We start from the raw sequence: 7,963 nt of genomic DNA, 5'->3' as shown, positions 1-7,963 counted from the left end.
TATTTACTTGTAGGTTACACGACGTTCTGGCCCAATGCCTTCATTGTAGCGCTATTTCCATGTCTCTAACTTCAATAGTGCTCGAGATATTATATGCATATTAAATGAGCTCTATGACCATATATGGTCAACGGATATGTTGGCCAATTCTCTTTTCCATCGCCTTCAATATAGCGTTGGTCCCCTGTCTATACATGCAATACTGCTTGAAATATTAGAGACATGCATATTTAATGAGTTCCATGACCATATATGGTCAACGGATATGTTGGCCAATTCTCTTTTCTATTGCCTTCAATATAGTATTTGTTCCATGTTTGTACATGGAATAGCGCTTGAGAAATTAGAGACATGCATATTAAATGAGTTCTATGACCATATATGGTCAACAGATATGTTGGCCAATTTTCTTGTCCATTGCCTTCAATATATCATTGGTACCATGTTTATACTTGCAATGGTGCTTGAGATATTGGAGACATGCATATTTAATGAGTTCTATGACCATATATGGTCAACGAATATGTTGGTCAATTTTCTTGTCAATTGCCTTCGGTATACCGTTAGTTCCATGTTTGTACATGCAATAGTGCTTGAGATATTGGAGACATGCATATTTAATGAGTTATATGACCATATATGGTCATTGAAGATGTTGACAATTTCTCTTGTCCAAAGCCTTCAATATAGCAATGGTTCCATGTCTGTATGTGCAATAGTGCCTGAGATATTATAGGTATGCATATTTAATGAGGTATATGACCTTATATGGTCAACGAATATGTTGGCTCATTCTCTTGACCATTTCCTTCAATATAGCGTCAGTTTCACGTTTGTACATGCAATAGTGCTTGAGATATAAGAGAAATGCATATTTAATGAGTTCTATGACCATATATGGTCAACGAATATTTTGGCCAATTCTCTTGTCCGTTGCCTTCAATATACCGTTAGTTCCATGTTTGTACATGCAATAGTTTTTGAGATACAAGAGACATGCATATTTAATGAGTTCCAAGATGGCGGCCGAACCACGTGACTAATCGAAAATCTGTTTCAGTCACTTTTAATGGCATGACATGTAGAAGGTATATACAAATTTTCAGGAAAAACGGTCCAGCCGTTTCAGAGAAGAAGTCGTTTGAAGTTGGCGGAAGAATAATAATAATAAATATAGCTGCAGAGCAGCTATTAACGGCTTTCAAGAAGGAGGGCCATAACACCATTAAATTTGAAAAAAAAAAATTGAAGATTTGATTTGTGCAATGAATATACGTGTAGGTTACATGACGTTATGGCCCAATGCCTTCATTATAGCGCTATTTCCATGTCTCTAACTTCAATAGTGTTCGAGATATTATACAGATGTATATTTAATGAGTTCCATGGCCATATATGGTCAACGGATATGTTGGCCAATTCTCTTTTCCACTGCCTTCAATATAGCGTTGGTACCCTGTCTGTACATGATATAGTGCTTGAAATATTAGAGACATGCATATTTAATGAGTTCTATGACCATATATGGTCAACGGATATGTTGGTCAATTCTCTATGCTATTGCCTTCAATATAGTGTTTGTTCCATGTTTGTACATGGGATAGCGCTTGAGATATTAGAGACATGCATATTAAATGAGTTCCATGACCATATATGGTCAACGGATATGTTGGCCAATTCTCTTTGCTATTGCCTTCAATATAGCATTGGTACCATGTTTTATACATGCAATAGTGCTTGAGATATTGGAGACATGCATATTTAATGAGTTATATGACCATATATGGCAATTGAACATGTTGACAATTTCTCTTGTCCAAAGCCTTCAATATAGCAATGGTTCCATGTCTGTATGTGCAATAGTGCCTGAGATATTATAGATATGCATATTTAATGAGTTCTATGACCATATATGGCCATCGAATGTGTTGGTCAATTCTCTTGTCCAATGTCTTCAATATAGGTTTGGGTACATGTCTATATCTTTAAAAGTGATCGAGATATTATGGATATGCATATTTAATGAGTTATATAACCATATATGGTCATCGAATATGTTGGTCAATTCTTTTGTCCAATGTCTTCAATATAGCGTTGGTTCCATGTTTGTACTTGCAATAATGCCTGAGATATTAGAGACACGCATATTTAATGAGTTCTATGACCATATATGGTCATACACTATGTTGATCAATTCTTTTGTCCAATGTCTTCAATATAGCGTTGGTTCCATCTTTGTACTTGCAATAATGCCTGAGATATTAGAGACATGCATATTTAATGAGTTGCATGACCATATACGGTCATCCAGTATTTTGGCCAATTCTCTTGTCCGTTGCCTTCAATATACCGTTAGTTCCATGTTTGTACATGCAATAGTTTTTGAGATACAAGAGACATGCATATTTAATGAGTTCCAAGATGGCGGCCGAACCACGTGACTAATCGAAAATCTGTTTCAGTCACTTTTAATGGCATGACATGTAGAAGGTATATACACATTTTCAGGGAAAATGGTCCAGCCATTTCAGAGAAGAAGTCGTTCGAAGTTGGCGGAAGAATAATAATAATAATAATAATAATAATAATAATAAATATAGCTGCAGAGCAGCTATTAACGGCTTTCAAGAAAAAGGAGCCATAACACCATTAAATTTGGGGAAAAAAAGATTGAAGATTTGATTTGTGCAATGTATATAGGTGTAGGTTACACGAAGTTCTGGCCCAATGCCTTCATTGTAGCGCTATTTCCATGTCTCTAACTTCAATAGTGCTCGAGATATTATATGCATATTTAATGAGCTCTATGACCATATATAGTCAACGGATATGTTGGCCAATTCTCTTTTCTATTGCCTTCAATATAGTGTTTGTTCCATGTTTGTACATGGAATAGCACTTGAGATATTAGAGACATGCATATTAAATGAGTTCTATGACCATATATGGTCAACGGATATGTTGGCCAATTTTCTTTCCCAGTGCCTTCAATATAGCATTGGTACCATGTTTACACTTGCAATGGTGCTTGAAATATTGGAGACATGCATATTTAATGTGTTCTATAACCATATATGGTCAACGAATATGTTGACAATTTCTCTTGTCCAAAGCCTTCAGTATACCGTTAGTTCCATGTTTGTACATGCAATGGTACATGAGATATTGGAGACATGCATATTTAATGAGTTATATGACCATATATAGTCATTGAACATGTTGACAATTTCTCTTGTCCAAAGCCTTCAATATAGCAATGGTTCCATGCCTGTATGTGCAATAGAGCCTGAGATATTATAGATATGCATATTTAATGAGGTATATGACCTTATATGGTCAACGAATATGGTGCCTCATTCTCTTGACCATTACCTTCAATATAGCGTAAGTTTCACGTTTGTACATGCAATAGTGCTTGAGATATAAGAGACATGCACATTTAATGAGTTCTATGACCATATATGGTCAACGAATATTTTGGCCAATTCTCTTGTCCATTGCCTTTAATATACAGTTAGTTTCACGTTTGTACATGCAATAGTGCTTGAGATATAAGAGACATGCATATTTAATGAGTTCTATGACCATATATGGACAACGAATATTTTGGCCAATTCTCTTGTCCGTTGCCTTTAATATACCGTTAGTTTCACGTTTGTACATGCAATAGTGCTTGAGATATAAGAGACATGCATATTTAATGAGTTCTATGACCATATATGGACAACGAATATTTTGGCCAATTCTCTTGTCCGTTGCCTTTAATATACCGTTAGTTTCACGTTTGTACATGCAATAGTGCTTGAGATATAAGAGACATGCATATTTAATGAGTTCTATGACCATATATGGTCAATGAATATTTTGGCCAATTCTCTTGTCCGTTGCCTTTAATATACCGTTAGTTCCATGTTCGTACATGCAATAGTTTTTGAGTTACAAGAGACATGCATATTTAATGAGTTCCAACATGGCGGCCGAACCACGTGACTAATCGAAAATCTGCTTCAGTCACTTTTAATGGCATGACATGTAGAAGGTATATACAAATTTTCAGGCAAAATGGTGCAGCCGTTTCAGAGAAGAAGTCGTTTGAAGTTGGCGGAAGAATAATAATAATAATAATAATAAACATAACAAAAACAATAGGCTTTCAAGCCTGAAGGGACTTGAAAGCCTAATAATAATAATAATAATAATAATAAACATAACAAAAACAATAGGCTTTCAAGCCTGAAGGGACTTGAAAGCCTAATAATAAACATAACAAAAACAATAGGCTTTCAAGCCTGAAGGGACTTGAAAGCCTAATAAACATAACAAAAACAATAGGCTTTCAAGCCTGAAGGGACTTGAAAGCCTAAATATAGCTGCAGAGCAGCTATTAACGGCTTTCAAGAAAGAAGGGCCATAACACCATTAAATTTGGAAAAAAATGTTTGAAGATTTGATTTGTGCAATGTATATACGTGTAGGTTACACGATGTTCTGGCCCAATGCATTCATTATAGCGCTATTTCCATGTCTCTAACTTCAATAGTGCTCGAGATTTTATATATATGCAAATCTAATGAGTTCTATGACCATATATGGTCAATGGATATGTTGGCCAATTCTCTTTTCCATTGTCTTCAATATAGCGTTGGTACCCTGTCTGTACATGCAATACTGCTTGAAATATTAGAGACATACATATTAAATGAGTTCTATGACCATATATGGTCAACGGATGTGTTGGCCAATTCTCTTTTCTATTGCCTTCAATATAGTGTTTGTTCCATGTTTGTACATGGAATAGCGCTTGAGATACTAGAGACATGCATATTAAATGAGTTATATGACCATATATGGTCATTGAAGATGTTGACGATTTCTCTTGTCCAAAGCCTTCAATATAGCAATGGTTCCATGTCTGTATGTGCAATAGTGCCTGAGATATTATAGGTATGAATATTTAATGAGGTATATGACCTTATATGGTCAACGAATATGTTGGCTCATTCTCTTGACTATTACCTTCAATATAGCGTTAGTTTCACGTTTGTACATGCAATAGTGCTGGAGATATAAGAGACATGCATATTTAATGAGTTCTATGACCATATATGGTCAACGAATATTTTGGCCAATTCTCTTGTTCGTTGCCTTTAGTATACCATTAGTTCCATGTTTGTACATGTAATAGTTTTTGAGATACAAGAGACATGCATATTTAATGAGCTTCAAGATGGCGGCCGAACCACGTGACTAATCAAAAATCTGTTTCAGTCACTTTTAATGGCATGACATGTAGAAGGTATATACAAATTTTCAGGCAGAATGGTCCAGCCGGTTCAGAGAAGAAGTCGTTTGAAGTTGGCGGAAGAATAATAATAATAAACATAACAAAAACAATAGGCTTTCAAGCCTGAAGGGACTTGAAAGCCTAAATATAGCTGCAGAGCAGCTATTAACGGCTTTCAAGAAAAAAGGGCCATAACACCATTAAATTTGGAAAAAAAAAGTTTGAAGATTTGATTTGTGCAATGTATATAAGTGTAGGTTACACGACGTTCTGGCCCAATGCCTTCATTATAGCGCTATTTTCATGTCTCTAACTTCAATACTGCTTGAAATATTAGAGACATGCATATTTAATGAGATCTATGACCATATATGGTCAACGGATATGTTGGCCAATTCTCTTTTCTATTTCCTTCAATATAGTGTTTGTTCCATGTTTGTACATGGAATAGCGCTTGAGATATTAGAGACATGCATATTAAATGAGTTCTATGACCATATATGGTCAACGGATATGTTGGCCAATTTTCTTTCCCAGTGCCTTCAAAATAGCATTGGTACCATGTTTATATATGCAATAGTGCTTGAGATATTGGAGACATGCATATTTAATGAGTTATATGACCATATATGGGCATTGAACATGTTGACAATTTCTCTTGTCCAAAGCCTTCAATATAGCAATGGTTCCATGTCTGTATGTGCAATAGTGCCTGATATAAAAGCCTTCAATATAGCAATGGTTCCATGTCTGTATGTGCAATAGTGCCTGATATATTATAGATATGCATATTTAATGAGTTCTATGACCATATATGGTCAACGGATATGTTGGCCAATTCTCTTTTCTATTGCCTTCAATATAGCATTGGTACCATGTTTATACTTGCAATGGTGCTTGAGATATTAGAGACATGCATATTAAATGAGTTCTATGACCATATATGGTCAACGGATATGTTGGCCAATTCTCTTTGCTATTGCCTTCAATATAGCATTGGTACCATGTTTATACATGCAATAGTGCTTGAGATATTGGAGACATGCATATTTAATGAGTTATATGACCATATATGGCAATTGAACATGTTGACAATTTCTCTTGTCCAAAGCCTTCAATATAGCAATGGTTCCATGTCTGTATGTGCAATAGTGCCTGAGATATTATAGATATGCATATTTAATGAGTTCTATGACCATATATGGCCATCGAATGTGTTGGTCAATTCTCTTGTCCAATGTCTTCAATATAGGTTTGGGTACATGTCTATATCTTTAAAAGTGATCGAGATATTATGGATATGCATATTTAATGAGTTCTATGACCATATATGGTCATCGAATATGTTGGTCAATTCTTTTGTCCAATGTCTTCAATATAGCGTTGGTTCCATGTTTGTACTTGCAATAATGCCTGAGATATTAGAGACACGCATATTTAATGAGTTCTATGACCATATATGGTCATACACTATGTTGGTCAATTCTTTTGTCCAATGTCTTCAATATAGCGTTGGTTCCATCTTTGTACTTGCAATAATGCCTGAGATATTAGAGACATGCATATTTAATGAGTTGCATGACCATATATGGTCATCCAATATTTTGGCCAATTCTCTTGTCCGTTGCCTTCAATATACCGTTAGTTCCATGTTTGTACATGCAATAGTTTTTGAGATACAAGAGACATGCATATTTAATGAGTTTCAAGATGGCGGCCGAACCACATGACTAATCGAAAATCTGTTTCAGTCACTTTTAATGGCATGACATGTAGAAGGTATATACAAATTTTCAGGCAAAACGGTCCAGCCGTTTCAGAGAAGAAGTCGTTTGAAGTTGGCGGAATAATAATAATAATAATAATAATAATAAACATAACAAAAACAATAGGCTTTCAAGCCTGAAGGGACTTGAAAGCCTAATAATAATAATAATAATAAATATAGCTGCATAGCAGCGATGACGGGTTTCGAGCCTGCGTGGCTCATGGCAAATTGCACTTGCTCGATGTGATTATTTGACGAATGTTTCATGTCTAGAATGAAAGATAGCAGACAAACTACACAACATATGGATTTGATTTCACAGGAATATGATAAACTTAATGCAAGGACAAATAGTTCATGAGTTATAGAACTTTTTCTCTTTTACTAAATCCAAGATGGCTGCCAAAGGAAGCCATTTTTCGATAATCTACTTTAGTAACTTTGTAGAGCTATCAACAGAGATACTATATGCTAAATTGCTTTTCAAACAAGGAAGCAGTTTTTAACAAGATAATTTTTTGAGGTTTTTTGAATTTTTGTGATAAATTCAACATGGCCGCCAAAACCACTTGAATCATGGGAAATATTTTCATGAACACATAATCATCTCATTGAGCGGATGTTGTATGCCAAGTTTTGTTTAAATCTGGCAAATCGTTCATAAGTTATAGCGTACTTTCACTTTTTTACTAAATCCAAGATGGCTGCCAAAGGAAGCCATTTTTCGAAAATCGGCTTCAGTAACTTTGTAGAGCTATCAACAGAGATACTATATGCTAAATAGATTGTCAAACAAGCAAGCAGTTTTTAAGATAATAATTTCTTGAGGTTTTTGGCATTTTTGTGATAAATTCAAGATGGCCGTCAAAACCACTTGAGTCATGGGAAATATTTTTATGAACACATAATCA

Source organism: Saccoglossus kowalevskii, unplaced genomic scaffold (genome assembly GCF_978046115.1).
Source record: "Saccoglossus kowalevskii unplaced genomic scaffold, keSacKowa6.1 SCAFFOLD_42, whole genome shotgun sequence".
In the NCBI taxonomy this organism is placed as follows: domain Eukaryota; kingdom Metazoa; phylum Hemichordata; class Enteropneusta; family Harrimaniidae; genus Saccoglossus; species Saccoglossus kowalevskii.
The sequence above is the reverse complement of the archived record's forward strand: the minus strand, read 5'-3'. Positions refer to the sequence as shown.